At 33.1% G+C, this 17178-nt stretch overlaps 1 protein-coding gene across 18 annotated transcripts in view; it reads right to left on the reverse strand.

The window, feature by feature from the left end:
* The window catches only part of LOC113398863 (muscle calcium channel subunit alpha-1-like), a 109450-nt gene extending 97086 nt beyond the window's left edge, over positions 1-12364 (reverse strand). For 12 of the 18 annotated variants that reach the window (XM_064219138.1, XM_064219133.1, XM_064219137.1 and 9 more), the window contains exon 1: positions 7467-7780. The gene's annotated coding sequence lies outside the window, so the exon portion shown is untranslated. Of the gene's footprint in view, positions 1-7466; positions 7782-12080 lie in introns of those variants that run through there. The other 6 variants (XR_010309688.1, XR_010309687.1, XM_064219141.1 and 3 more) reach the window with 3 other exon arrangements.
* Positions 12365-17178: the final 4814 nt, after the last annotated feature.

Genomic DNA, 17178 nt, shown 5'->3' on the forward strand with positions numbered 1-17178 from the left:
CGTAAATAGTGAGGATAAAAATGGTTATCGTGGGTTATCCCTTATATTATATATATATATATATATGAATTGACGCGATCAAGCATTTGCCATTTAGGTTTGTTATGTAAAATAAAATTGTTGTCAAAAATGACTTCAGTCTTTTTAAGTACACAGCTCAAAGTGACTGAGCGTAGTTATAATTAAACAATTTCTAGAAGTATATTGAACGGAATAAATTGACTTAATTTCAAGGACGTTTCCAGTGACCGATTGACAATAGCTCTTATATCCGTGTTACGAGACGCTTCCTCTTCCGTTCACATTCGTTCTTTCATCTCTTTTCTTTCTATTGATAATAATAACTTTCCATAATATTGTGTACGTAAGATTACTGTTTTTCTGTGATTTTTCATTTGGTCCCATTACCCAAAGTTTATTATCATATTTTGTATATTTCTGCCTTTTAAATATACATCTGGTATTTTAGAGATATAGTCCATAATGCTAATGTATTATGACAGTTGAGTCTGTGCGCCCCAGATAGATATGTGTGGCGGAGACATCGACCGTCGTTACTAGCGGTGCCCAACGGACGAACCAAGTTGCTCAATGATGCGCCACTGACGCTCACGTTACGTACCCTCAATGTCATAGCCGACAGGGTAGATTTATTTTTATTGCAGCCTGAGTGAACTCACAAATATAGCCACTTTGACTATATCATATATAACGTAGAGTTATTTTAAATATTGTTAATAAACGTGCTGTTATATCGAATTAGGACAACCATGTCCTGTAATGATATGTATACAGTTTTGTAATATAAATATATTTTGATCAACTAACTATACAAGACATCACAGTGCACGATTGTGTGCGTAAACACAGATACAGACTATACCCTAACTTTAATAATCCGATGGGCCGGATAATCCGACACGACCGATAAGAATTGAGGCGCAAGACCAACGGCTTTAAGTGCTTACCGCGGCACGAGAGTGTACAAACTTCTTCCAGACTTTGGGCTGTTACTGAGTTTTGTCAATAGAAAACCCAATTACTTTTTAACTACTAGACCAACTATGTATATAAATATATGAGATTTCTACAGTGTCTAACGCAAAAAAACAATTCAAACCAGACCAGTAACTCCAGAGAGGCAACCAAGCAAACTTTACATCTTCATAAAATAAACACAGATTAATAAAACTTTTCTTGAGTTTATAAACAATTAAAAATAGTTAAAAAAAATGTTTTAATAATTATCACCCGTAAAGAACATTGTAAAGCAGCGAGTGGCTGTCGAGACGTGCGAGGGTCACGCTGTCATTAGAGGAAGGACCCTTGACAGTGTCGCGTTATTAGTTCACCGTCTCGTTGTCCTAGTGGCTAATTTATAAACCCACATACTCGAAGGTGCTGGGTTCAAGCCGGTTGGAATCCGTAAATTGGTAGTGAATACCCTGCTTTGTCTTGAAAATCACGTTTCGGAAATTTAACTCTTTGTTTTCTATTTATTCTATGACCACGAAGACTGGAGAGTTAACAAACGGAAATGTAAATGCACAACCACTCTGTGGAACCAGCTTTCGCCGGCGGTTTTTCCGAACCGATACAACTTGGGAACCTTCAAGAAAAGAGCGTACTCTTTCCTGAAAGGCCGGCAACCCACCTGCAAGCCCCCCGGTGTTGCAGATGTCCATGGGCGGTGGTAGTCACTTTCCATCAGGTGAGCCTCCTGCTCGTTTGCCACCTCTAACATAAAAAAATAAATAAAAGAAAGACAGGCATTAACGACATTGGTCGTAGTCTCGTAACGGGACGTTCCGTAGCCTTTACGTGACGCAGAAATATAAATAATTCATATATGGAATACAAATAAAACTGCTGGACATGACTAGTAATTAATAAACGTTTTGAATTTAGAAAACGAAATAGTTATAATAAAAAGAGTTTTCATCAAAAAAAAAACAAATTATTCTCAAGTTTTTTTTAAATTTGACAATTTATTTATATCTTTGTCATATAGAAGAAAAAAAGTGCATAATATTAGTTCGAAATAAAACATACACACAGATAAAATATTGAGATATTTTTCGACGTTCGATCAAACAAACGTAGTCATGTTAAATGAAAAATAAAATAAATCGGGCGCAATTTAATCGTATCGATACTGTCGCCAGCATCGGCTTCAATTTGAAGACAATTGTGATTGAGCGATCGACGATAAACCACGAATGGGAATTACGAAAATGGCGATGCAAATATCTACAGTATAATTGTATTTTATATACGATTGTTATCATATATCGATATGTAAAATATATATGAATAAATATATATAAATATATATGTATAAATACAATTATATATGTATGTTATGTCTCCTGCCTGGAAGTCAACAAGCATTAACTCCACGCTTTTTTATCATCAATATAACTCTTGTTTCGAATAATATGCCTTCTTTACCAATGTATTTTTTGCAATTGACTTGAATCTATGAAATATGTTTTTTTTTTTTATGATTTAAATTTGGAATACTTATTAATACGGCTTCACGCAAACTCGTCTAGGTGGGCAATATTCAGTCATCACGTATTCAGCGTAAAGGTACAGAATAGATTAAATCTTAGTTCCCAAGGTTGGCTGTGCATTGGCGATGTAAGCAATTGTTAAGATTCTTACAGCGCCAATGTCTATCGGCAGTAGTGACCACTTATCATCAGTTGGTATGTTAACCGTTCTACCTACTTATTTTATTTAAAAACAACACTCTTGTATATATGTGACCGTAGGTGACAATCAAAGCCTTATTGATTTAATGGCTACCTTAAAAGGCCGCAGTCCTTAACGTCCAGGGTTTAAACGCCGGGTCAGTAACAACCTGTAAATTTCCCATTGCTAGGCTAAGGCCTCCTCTCCCTTTGAGGAGAACGTTTACAGTATATTCCACCACAATGCGATTTGGTGGAGTATGTGGCAAAATTTCGTTGAAATTAGATACATGCATGTTTTCCTCACGATGTTTTCCTTCACCGCCAATCACGAGATGAATTGTAAACATAAATTAAGCACATGAAAATAAAGTGGTGCTTGCCAACGTTTGAACCCGCGATCATCGGTTAAAATGCACACGTTCTAAGCACTGGGCTATCTCAGCTCAAACGCCGGGTACGGCACCCGAAATCTGATGATCGGATTGATCTGTGTTAACACTCTCGATTCTTAGAAAATACGTTAATACGAGTATGTAGGGCCTGCACTTATACGCTTTTCGGTCGTGTAATATTTCCTGTCCCATTGCATTGTTAATGCCACTTGGATTATGAGTGTCACTGCACACACACTAATGTACTATAAAATGTCCTGAGTAGATGTCACATCCCTTGAGAATGTCGCCGAGGACAACAACGGTCAGGTCATTATGATGAGGAAAATACGTAAATAAAGTAAATATATAGTCTCGCACCAAATAGTTACTTCATAGTTTGTTTTTGACCGAATTTAGTTGGACAGGAGTACAAGAATTACCAATAAAGGAATCTGGTTTCTCTTAATAGTATTGTATAATGATGTAAGTGGTCACCATCGCCCATAGACAATGGCTCTGTAAGAAATATTAAGCATTCTTTACATGGCCAATGTGCCACCAACCTTGGGAACTAACATGTTATGTCCCCTGTGCCTGTAGTTACACTGGTTCAGTAACCCTTCAAACCGGAACACAACAATACAGAGTACTGTTGTTTGACAGTAGAATATCTGAGTGGGTGGTACCTACCCAGACGGGCTTTCACAAAGCCCTTCAAGTAAGTAAAAAGTTCTGGTGAAAATAATGTACCAATGGTATTCGTTTATATAAATGGGGGGAGGCGATAGCGTTCAGTGCCTTTTTTCCTTGTAATCGACCGTTTTTTATTTAATAGCTATTGAAGAGCATAATTGTTATCACTAAAATATATTCAAAAAAGGTAAATTCATACATTGGTCTCTCTAATTTTTTATAATGATTATGTCCGAATTTAGAACTCTGGCGAACACCAGAATCTATCTCACTGGATATCGCACAGGAATTTCTTATAAAATTAAGTTGAGTACAGGATATTTCAAAATTACCTACCTACGTGGGTGAAATGGATGAATCTTCGTATGGAAATTCGTCATATTTGATATTAAAAATATTTAGGCTTATATTGATGAATTAAAGACAGATCAGATGTTAGAAGTATTTTGAAAATTCATCACCTCTTATGGTGAAACTTAGGATGAAAAATTGTATTGGAGCTCGTCGTTTTATAAATTAGAAATATGGTTATTGGTGTAATGGTTCCAGTGCAGTTTTGGAACCCAACTTGGAAACTGCTTGTTATACCTATTTAGGACACGATTGCTATCATTGCTTATCAAATATCTTTTTTTATTAATTTTTTACAGATTAAGTAGTATATAATTTGATTTTTTTTTTTAAATCTTGTCAGGATTTGGTTTAATATTTTTTATAATTATGCCGTGGCTTAGATAAACTTTTCTTTCTTTCTTTCTACCAGATTTATTTTTTAAAATTCGTATGATTAGTTCCGGAGGTTACCCCCCTACATACAAACAAAGAAAATTCACCTCTTATAATATTAGTATAGATTGAGATCTGATATCAAAAGATTACTGGATAGTACGTGTCCTTAGTCATTAAGTTCCATTTTCGCGTGACTCCTTTGAGGACACTATCGATTCGAAACATTTTGTAAATTTCCTTTGATGAAATCGCTGACAGTTAAACGGCGTTTTCGATATAACTAACGATCATTTGTCTGGCTGTTTGACCTGGTTTTGTTAAAACGACCTTCACTCTTAACTTTTATTTGATAAGAACCGAGATGGTACTGTGTTTTGAATGTGAAAAATTTTGAAACTTAACCAAGATTGTGGGCACAGAAAATTTATCAAATGTGTATCTCGCGAATTGGGTCCAAATCTCCTTTTCAAATAAAAGGGGAGACATTTGCCCAACATTATAATAATAATAAATAAATATTGGATAACATCACATACATTACTCTGAGCCCAATGTAAGTAGCTAAAGCACTTGTGTTATGGAAAATCAGAAGTAACGACGGTATCACATACACTCAGACACATCGACTCGGCCGGGAATCGAACCCGGGTCCTCAGATTGGCGTACCCATGAAAACCGATGTACACACTACTCGACCACGGAGGTCGTCAACATTGGCACATATATAAACTGTAATTTTCATAAGACATATTAACTAGTTTGATCTAAGACAACATATCAATATTTTAAGTTGCATTAAAATCCATTAAGCATTTTCTTGTTTTGTTTAAAATAGATATTGTTTACTTGTGGTAGGACTTTGTGCAACCCACCTGGGTACCACCTATACATCATTATTTGTACTTTAAGTTTTGTATTGCGTTTTTTGCATGTTATAGGGGGCAAACGAGCAGGAGGCTAACCTGATGGAAAGTGATTACCACCGCCCATGGACATCTGCAACACCCGGGGGGCTTGCAGGTGCGTTGCCGGCCTTTAAGGAATGAGTACGCTCTCTTGAAGGTTCCCAAGTTGTATCGGTTCGGAAAAACCGCCGACGAGTAAATTAGACTGCACATAGTCAGCCTTCGCCTTCGCTTAAATACATTGTCACTAACTTTGTAAATCGGTTCACAGAAATTTTACCGATGGTAAGTCTTTTTACACATCTGTGTGGGTACGATCCACTCACCGTTTACTTATATTTAAGTGTCAGCCTTAATCAACAAGTCAACAGTCAACTTAAATCCCACGTAATAAGTAGGATCTATTAATAGTTCTTAGAGTGTTTATTTTTATAGAGGGTCACCACTTACTGACCCATATAGACCATTTACCTGATCATCATATTCTTTAATATTGATCTTATCTACTTATTAATTTTCTTGGTATTAAGGCTTTGTGCAAGTACGTCTGGGTAGGGCCCTACAGGCCCAACGGACATACCGTTTTAGTTCCCCTGGTTTGTGGCGCATTGTCGATGTAAGGGATGGTTAAAATTTCTTATGGTGTCAATGTCTAACAGCAGTGGTGACCACTTACCATTAGGTGGCCTATTTTTCCGTTGGCATACCAATGCTAAAATGAAAATATAAATTAAGTAAATGTTAAAATTAACGACTTTACTTATAAAATAAATTTAGAATAAGTTGTTCTGTTAAACATCATATTATAAATTACAAACGGCAGATGGAGCGCGTGGAACATTCAAATGAAGCAACAAAAGCGAATACAAATTGCCGATACTGTATATAATCATTAATAATTTGTTAATAAGGCTATTAGCCTATATTTTTACGTAGTGTCTTGACTTTATCACAGACTCATAAATATAAAGATAAAAAGGTTTTCCTTAAAGCATCTTTACACCAGAGTAACTCTGGATTAAATCGATAAATTCTCTCAGGCGTTAACGATTAGAAGGTATTTGATAACGGATACTATTAGCTTAATGCTTGTGAAATTCTATACTTTGAAAGTATGAATACGGAGTTCTTTAAGAATATCCGTTGCGAAATATTTTGAATTTAGAATTCTTTTCGTATTTTATACAAAATAATTAAAAAAACCACATTGATTTTACGCTGCACATGCGTGTATAATATAATTTAATTTTTTATTTATGAATATTATGATTTAAGATTTATTTTTGTATTTGATAAAATATATATAAAAAAACATTAATTTTACGCTGACCACACATATTTAATTTAAAAATATTTTAAATTTCGAATATAGAATATTACAAAAAGAGGTTTTATTCCAAAACTGTATGTTTTCTATCTATCTAATGTACTATGTGTGTGTAAATAATGTACTAATCATTTAAAGTAGGTATGTTTTTATTATATTAAAATGTCTGTTATTACAAACATTGTGCTACTACTATATTAGGCAAACAAACTAACGGACTTACAGGGTATTTAAAAAAAAAGAAACAAAATTAAACAATTTTGTTAAATTTATAACGGAATTCAGTTTTAAGTCAACTTATAAATTATAGTTAAATTAATTTATTAGAAAAAAATTGGATTCTGTTTTTAAATTTCGTAAACATCTTCGTCTTAAATATAATTATTAAAAAATATATATTAGCGTGAATAATTAAATTAATCACATATATATTCTTTTATTTTTTTTAATAACATCTTAAAGATAAATCAAACAAATAACCGATTTAAAATAATATGAAGATATTTTAACGAGTACATTGTATTTACGACAACGACATTATAATCAAATGATCTTAACTAACGATGAAGCAATTAAACATTAATCACTCGCCTCAAATGATCGTACTATCCACGTCCGACGATTGTGTTCTGATGAAATAATTTGGCTGCAGAATAACTAACGTCATTATTACTATTTATAAAATGATACAATTGTATTTATTTGTACATATTAAAAGATAAAAAAAAATAGTACTTACACAGGGTATTCATTAAAATCAATTAGGGCTAAAACACACGTTCCCACCACACAGTGCACACAAGAAATCAACTAACACTATTCATAAAACTTAAGTCCAATCTCGGAGAAACATATTGAGACGGTCGCTAGATCGGCCAGGGTCGCGGCGAACGCGTACAGCACGCCATGTTTATTTTAATTTAAACCCGTATTCTTCTGGAATGGAATACGCCTCGAACGGGGAGTTTTTATTTTTTTATTATTTTTTTTAATTGGAGATGCGGTGGTCGTGCTTTTGGCGCAAGTTGGGCGGCACACAGCGAGCCGCGCAGCCGCAGTCCGCGTCAACTTCACACGGTCGTGCGGCGTGCGCAGCGCTGCAACTTCACCCGTTAAGCCTGACCTCATTTCGGAACGCAATGAATTATTTTCGAAATGGCAACGCACTCGTTGCACGCACGTTTTTTTTTGAGCTGTCAAGCAAGCTCGTTCGTTTGACTTGAATAATTAATCTCTCGCATTCCGTAATTTCACGTAAATGATAATTTATGTTCCTGACACTTTATTTTGTTGACGTTCAGAAGATTAAGAACGCTGCATAATTAACGTTTAATTATGTGTCTTCTTAATAAAATATATGTCTTAACTTTATATATAGTCTTTTTTTTCTTAACTTAATATTGTTGTTAACAAACTGTTCCGGGGCGTAGCAAACGTAGGGCCTCTACGAAGTGCGCGTAGAGCTACGCGTACTTTGTAGGAAACGAATGAATGTGTTCATATTTCTTTATAATTATACTAAATATAAATATATTCAGAATAGATGATATGTATGATTCTACGAAATTTTATCCATTCATTCAAAATAAAAAAGAAACTATGAACTATACCAAATAACATTCTATTTATTTGGTGCAAGTCCTTCTGGGTAAAACAGCAGCAATTCTGACCATATTGCTGCATTTCGGTTGTAGTGTAGGATGAGCCAGAGTAACAGTTGGTACAAGGGATAATTTTTGTGCTCAAGGTTGGCGGCGCATCTCTAGACGGTAGAGTATTTACGATTAGGTCACACGAACCAAAAAATAAGTAATCTGTTACTGGGAATGTTACATAAGCATTATTATTATGATGAAATAATTTGTATAATGAATACATGTATGCCGTGTCCGTCCACAATGCATCGCCCTACCGATAGTGTCGATCTATAGCTATACAAGTCTATTTCAATTGTACTCCAGTCTCTATTGTCACTAACATACACGCAATGGTACCGCGCTTGTTATTTCCATTAACTCGTGTCGGTATATTATATTAAATCCGTTTTGATTGCCGCGTTGATCCAGTGGCTAGCTTATATGGATGCACCCTCAGAGGACATGAGATCAAATTTTGGGTAGGACTCATAGAAAAAAAAATGTGCTTACGGCCACGACGCTCCACTGCATTTTATTGAATACATATTTGACAGAATTTCACCTGACATGTATAACTACACATCCTTAGAATGTTCGTCAACGCCGAGCGTGTTGTGAAGATATATACACAAAATTAATACACACATGAAAACTCTGTGAAGATTGCTCTGACTGGAACCCGCAATCTTATGGTAAGATTGATATGATCTAGCCATTGGGCCATTTCGACAAAACCTAGTTTCATCATATTACGAATATCCCGGTGTACGGAGTAAAACTTGTTAATTATAAGAAAAAAGTGCATTAATATATATACATTTAATTGTATTTTATTGACATACTTGCAATAAAACTGTTTAAAAATAGTACTAATGATTCTTGCCGGTTCTTCTCGGTAGAATCCACTTCCCGAACCGGTATAAGTCTACATTTAATTCAACACGGTAACATGACGATTCAAAAGTCCTTTTATGAGCCTAATTGAACAAAGAACGTTTTGAATTATATTTTATACTTACTTCCTTGTTACTATACAAAATTCACATTATATATATAAAAAAAAAATCCAGTACTGTGTATAAAATTTGAATTCCCTTAATTCCGATCGCGTGACTTTTCTTAATGAATATGAATTGAATTTGTGTTACTAGTTATTACTTTGTTGACGCCGTTTTTAATTTCCATAAAGTACAAATAACATTATCGCGTTGGGAACATTTATTGTTTTAGGCGAAAATATAATTTATTACTTTTGTATCGGCGAACTTCTGCTTCAATAAATAATAAGACACAAACTTCCAACAACCGTTTTACCCCCTTAGGGGTCGAGTTTCGTAAAATCCGTTCATAGCGGATGTCTACACCCTTTAAGGAACCTACATGCCAAATTTCGAGTTTGTAGATGTTATAATTTCTGAGATTTCGTGATTAATCAGTGAGCGGTATTTCGCTTATATATATTATTATAAATATATACAAAAAAATAAATTAAAAAAAAAATTTAATAATACGGAACGCGCCTGATATTTTATATTAAAACCTGGGCTGCCATATATATATATATACTACGATAAAATACCGATAACACAACATAGTATCTCATTTGATTATTTTCACATACTCATCTTGAAATATTACACGAACGAGACTATTTTTTAAATGTTTAGTCTGGAATTTATATTTTCAATGTAAATATTATAATCATAAAAATTTACTATAACACGCTTCTTTTTACACGCAAGTCGTAACGTAAAAATGTAATTTATGTTCCAACTATTATATGCCTTGGTCTAGTGGCTAGATACACAGCCGCAGAACTCGAGGACCTGGGCTTGAGGTCAAGCCGATAAAAAGCTATTTCTGTAGGAATTTCTAAAGGGTTTTTCTGTAGAAATTTGAAAGAAAAATTAGTAGACTTCTCATGGCTTGCCTGTCTCCGTATAAAGAGAAGATTTGAAGCAGGGATGCTATGAATATGTATAATTCGGATCTGGATATTGATATGGATATATTAATATAATAATGTTTTACCGGTCTCAGATACGGTTACGGATACGAAATTATTTCGGATTGTTTGATTGTTTCTGATAGTTTCCGTTACGGATATTCGATAATCTAGAATATTGTAAAAGAAAAATTACAATATATGAATTTGACTTTATTTGTAGGTTATTATTTAGTATATAATTATAATCATAAAAAAATAGCTTTAAAATACAATTAGATATTCTTTTAAGTATAACACTATCCAAAGACAAAATTATAATAAATATTATTTTTTATCGGTGTCGTTTATGGTTACGGTTAGATTAGACATACCTGAAGCGTATTCCACCAAGCTGCTTTAAATTGACTAGTATTACCCCATGTGGCAGACTTTCATCCAAAACAGGTGTCCTCACGATGTATTCTATGACCACCAAGCAGATGAATTATAACCATATATTAAGTATATAAAAATTCAATAGGCCGGGTTAAAGGCTTGTTTGAATAATAATCAGTCAAGTTTACGTTTAGAAGAATTGAGTACCTTCCTTTTAGAAGTAATTTAAAAATAAATGTTCCAACTCTAACATTAAAATGTCAATTCCTTTTTTTATTCTCAAATGTTTACACTTTGTCAAAGATTTATTGTTATTCAGCCACCACGTCTCGTCCACGTGTTGAGAGCGTTTATATAAAATCGTAACACGTCACAAATAACACTTATAAAATACAGATAAAATATACTATAAGGAGAAATACATCAGCGTCATACGTGTGTACAATGTACATATATATTACATGTTATATATATTAACTGGTTACGAGTAGTAAATTAATGGCAAAGGTATACTTTAATCTTACTACAAGCTGGTCCAGTGCTAGTTTGTAGTAGATATTTTATTTATTGTAAATAGATAGACAGTCTTGTTGTAAATGGTCTTAACCGCCCATACACTAGGTACTTACATCGTCCATGCGCCACCAACCTTGGCAACTCTGATGTTATCTTTCTTATGTATGTATTTACACTAACTCACTCAGCCTCACAACCGGATCATAATAATTCTGAGTATCGCTGTTTGGTGGTAGAATATCCGATGAGTTGGTATCAAGTAAGAGTGTTTGTATACAAGTGATCGTAAAATCGATTATAAGCTCATTATAAAACACGGTGACGTTTGGTTGATATACGTAACATCCCAAATATACTTAAATGGTTTAAAATATCAATCATTTAACTAAGATAAATATGAACGAATTATGATATATCTTTAAACAATATTTATATTAATTACGACACAGACATCAAATAAAACTAGAATCGTATTTGAACATGATCAATCATGTTCAAATATATATTTGTGGCAAAGAAAGAAGATAATCTATAAATTGGCCAGTTCCACGAGTTTTAAAAATATTATCCGTCGGCCACGCGGATCTATATCAAGATGCATTTAAACTGTAACATTAAGTAATACTGACAATATTAACAAACAAAAACAATAAAAAAATGTTTGAATTAAGTTTTGTTAGTTTCAAAGCGCTTTTATTCATTTATAACACGGTTATAATGCTAATCATTTTAATTTGTCAACGTATATTTCTGATAAATTGCTTTAAAAAATTGTACTTATATATTTAAATATAGAATAATGTTTACCTGACCCATCAATGGTCAGTAAAATGATTAAATTATAAACGTTGTAAATTAAAAACTATGTCAAACTCACCAGTTTACAAAGACATTCGGTACCATCGATTTTATTCACTGGTAACTTCCCGACATCCTCGTGAGAACTGAAATGACTTCGAACCACATTTTTAAAACGTTCTGAATCACCGTTCACGAGGAAAATTTAAGAAATTTTTGACAATCATCGAATTTAAATGTACAAGACATTCCTTAGTAGTTGTTCACATATGTCGTTTATTTAACGAAGTATATTCCGTTTAAACACGTTTTATATTTATAGAATTTTATGCATAGTTATTTATAATGTTATAGAAATGTGAATCGTTGGATGGTAGCGGTCGGTAAAAATAAAACGGGCGCGTGGCGGCGCACGCGCACGCGAATGAATCCGGACGAAGATGCACAGTGACGTGCAAAGATTATGTTCGATGAAAATCATTATGTAGATAATATTAATTATTTTTTTCTATGAAGCAATTTTAACATCATGTGAGTTACTTAGAATAATACAAAACATAGTTTGTAATAAATGACAATCAGTTGGTTAGATAACTTTTATATAAACATATATACTTGGTTGAAGGCTTCTGTGCAAGCCCGTCTGAGTAAGTTCCGTGACTTACGTAAGGCTTAGTCTAGGTTGATGGCGCATTAGTGTTAAAATTATTAAAAAAACCGCTCAGTTTCTTTCGCCGGTTCTTCTCAGGTCCGAGGTGTTAATTTCCGAACCGGTGGTAGATTTTTGACTATCAATAAGCTAGTGTAACAATTCCATATTGAATAAAGATTTTTGACTTTGACTTTGACATTACCAACTGGTGGTCCATTTATCAATCGAATAAGTTTACAAAAATAAAACTCAGCTAGATAAATATTAAAAAAAGAAGTACTGAATCTAAACTATTAATTTAAAACAATTAATTATTTTCTCAAAAGAAAATAAATGGTTGTCTGCTCCTCAGAGTCTGAAACTTTATATATCCAATCCATATATTTTCATCAATCATATAAAAAATAATATTATCGATAATTTCACGTCACTACAGATTGAAAGCTTTTAATCTCACGTCTTGCAATGCGTATTCTAGGACGATAGTGGTGTTATGGATATATTTATGGAAAAGTTAAAAATTTACGACGGCGAACTAATTAAGTATTACATCGATAAATTCATTAAAACGTTAATCTTTCGAATGTATTAAATGTGAAAATATGGGTGTTTGAATATTAAGTAACACGCAGTAAATGTGTCACGGTTGGGTTTTAGTCGGCCCTCTATTTAAGAGAGGTTTGGAGCTTTGTACCACGCGGTTCCAATACGGGTTGGATACACATGTGGCAGAATTTCATCCAGCTTTAGATGTTTTCCTTCAGCACAACGGATTAAATATGATTTTTTCTATGAAACCATTAGTGCTTGCCTCGGGGTTGAACTTAAAACCATTGGTTAAGGTTCACGTCTTATAACCACTGGACCATCACGACTCAATAAATCAATCATGCTTTTAATCTTTCTTTATTTAAATTTAAGATTAAATTATTTAGATTTTCTACCTAAAAGTAGTTTCCGGTATAGAATAATAGAGCGACATGTTTAAAGGGTATTCAAAATGGGGGATCTTAAAACATGGGTGTCGTAAGAAAAAGACAGGGATCATTTTTCTTTGGACATTTACAAGCTGTTATTGTACTTTTTAATTTAATATACACTTAATCGTGGCTTCAAATATTTGAGCATTTTTAACAATGTTATTGATCTACACTCTAGAATCTAGAGCGGTAGGGTTTAATACCCGAGGCATTAAAAGATGTTGTCTATTTGATATTTTTCACGCTTTACAATAATTTACGAATTGCAAAACCAACAGTGTCAAGAGATATGTAACATCCGACAGGTTTTCTAAGTGGAATACACATTTTAGTAATAAAAAAATTATAAATATACGAGTATGTGATGTAATTTTACTAGAAATTACTTGGTGGTAGGGCTTTCCGTTAGCCCGTCTGGACAGGTACCACCTACTCATCAGATATTTTACCGCCAAACAACAGTATTCAGTATTGTTTGTGTACCGGTTCTTGGCAACCAAGATGTTTGATTGATTGCCATGGTTGGTGGCGCATTGGCGATGTAAGGAATGGTTAATATTTCTTACAGCACCATTGTCTATGACTGTTGGTGACCACTTACCATCAGGTGGCCCATTTGCTCGTCGGCCTACCTATATCATAAAAAAATAGAATTGCCTTATTAGATTGATAACTCTTTTGACGTAGTACCAAGACGCGTTTGTATTCGATTTTGATTTTGTATTCGTTTTTGTTAATTCGCTAAAATGCTACGCGCTCTCCGTCTGCCTTTTGTTTTTAATTAAATAATTCAACAAGGCGCTGATATGAGTACTGCTAATATAGTTACATTTAAGTATCTTTCGCAGTCCTTTGTCGAATCGAATGTTGTCATGGGGTTATTTCGCTATTTATAATCTTAGTTCTGGGACATAATTACTAGAAGAATTTATAGAAATACGTGCGTCTTCACAATCTATTTATAGTAATATTTATTTATTTATTCATAGGTTTTCAAACAGAATACAAACAAAACATCCAAAAAAATAACGGCCTTCATAATTTTGAACTAGATTATATTCCTAAGCATGTGTACACGACTTGCTCATAACAATTATATTAGTATATATATATATATATATATATATATATATATATATGTTACACTATATTGTTTAAACGTAATAATATACAAAAATATTGTATGTAGGTGTAACGTTTTAGGTATAAAAAGTAGACTATATCCTTCCTTGGGGTTGAATTTCATCACCGTTTCAGTATTTTGGTCGTGAAAGCACAAAAGACCTCTCTCTGTAAAGTAACTCTTGAAAAAATAAAAAAATACTTTATTCAGGTAGGCTTTTACAAGAATTTTTGAAACGTCATTTAACAAACTATATTAAGTGAAGCTACCACCGGTACGGAATGTAGATTCTACCGAGAAGAACCGGCAAGAAAATCAGTAGTTACTCTTTTTCAACATTTAAAAATACAGTCATGTTAGTTAAATACAATTATATATGTGTGTAATATATTCTGGCTGGATAATTTAAAGTAAGTCTTTACTTTAGATTTTATGATATTAGTACAGATTAAAAAATACTTTTCGGATAGTTATGTATTGTGAATCTTTTTTTTTTTGTAAAAAAAAGAGCAACTATTCGAGTCCCATGCCGCTTTTCGTTCATTTCCAATATTGACGTTTTAATAATGTTTTATTGTAAAGTTTACTTGAATAAAATTCATTGGACTGACTGAGTGCTCAACTAATTGTTACTTTTAACATAGATACTAAATCAAATATAATTTTTTTATGAAAAACATCTAAGTCATAATTTTGTTCGTAAGTAGATTATTACGAATTCTTTGGCACTCACGCACGAATCGTCAACGCCTCATTAAAACATCAACGCTTCTGTGAATTTTTCCCTACTGATGTTAAATTAAAGAAACATTTCATGCATTTCTTTATTCTAATTATTAATATCCTTTAATAAATCTTCAATTAATGCAAAAACTTTGTTAAAATTATATTTGTAACTCCGGATGGTCCGTTCGTTTTGTGTTTCTTATCTTTTATTTGTATCAATGTTGTCTTAATGTGCTTGGTTTTATTGACTGTCACGTTTGTCTAGTGGCTATATATATTTGGAAGAGATGGCTTATTAGCCATAATTCCGCCTGGTGCTCAACACATCAAATATTTTTGTTTTTATTTTTAATATATTTTTTGTCCCAAGATTTCTGTACATTATGTTTGCGGTGTACTATAAACTATATTAACGATATAAGCCAAATCTCAAAGATCCTGGGTTCAAATCTCAAGTCGGGCCGATAAATAGTTATTTGGTTTTTCTATCGAAAAAGTCTCAGTAACAGTCCTTAGTCTGGAAGACGAAAGTTCGTACATAACGCGCAAAAAGCACCTAAAGTCTTTGATTCTGTGCCTTAATTATTTTCGGTCGTATCGGATTTGCCCTCCTCTCAGATTATGAGACTGGGTTCAACTGTGTTTGCGCACATACTGGTGTACTGATTGTTCTCTAAATGCACGATAAACTCAATTAAGTTTTTATTAAAAGGTTTTATATGTTCACCAACACTATCTGAAGTCGGTGCCAAGACGTATTAACATATTTCACTTTACAGTATAAACAAATTCATTTATTATTAATTAATATAATTAATTGCGTACTAATTATATTATTTGATAATACCGAGCGAGTGGCGGACTAACCGAATACTGAAATACATCGTTTTAAATTCTTTGATCCAATGTTTAGCGTTTAGCGCTGCAAGTTCTGTGAGTTGTGATCTTGAGTCATGACAAAGTGAGAAATCGTTTCGCTTGGTTATTGATTTCACAGAAATCTATCACCGGTTCGGAAATACACTTCGGACCTCAGGAGAACCGTCGAAAGTATCTCAGCGGGATTTTTTTTAATGTCATATTGTACAATTCATTTTTTTCATACAGTAACAAAAAAAATATCTTGGTTATTTGAAACAGATTGGAGACGATCATCTCATTTCCAAGATGTGCAATCGATTAAGAGGTCTATCGTTTTGTGATATCTAAAGAGTTCAATAAACGAGTTGATCTAACAAAAAATATTACCTATATTTTTCACATTTTCCTACTTCAGAAAACTTAAGGAACCGAAAGCGTCAGTGTAAAAAGACATATCCGGCAGACAACGAAAACAAACTGACATTAGCTGGTGAAAATTTTTATTTTCTATTAAAAAAGAAATGTATATATATTAAATGACAATATATATGTTAAATATATAGGTGGTAAAATAATATTTAGGTATGTTTGATAATTTCAACATTATCATGGCAGGAAGTGAAGTATAGACGATACTATGAATATACTATATAGATATATTCGAATATTATTTTATATTTAAAAGTAGAACTATATCAGTGATCTCTAGCGTCACTAGTTTTATATTAGAAAATTTTTGGTAGCCGTCTCTGTGCAAGCCCGCAGAGTAGGTACCATAAATAATAATAATAATATTCATCAGATATTATACCGCCAAACAATACCCAGTATTGTA

Source organism: Vanessa tameamea, chromosome 26 (genome assembly GCF_037043105.1).
Source record: "Vanessa tameamea isolate UH-Manoa-2023 chromosome 26, ilVanTame1 primary haplotype, whole genome shotgun sequence".
Lineage (NCBI taxonomy): Eukaryota > Metazoa > Arthropoda > Insecta > Lepidoptera > Nymphalidae > Vanessa > Vanessa tameamea.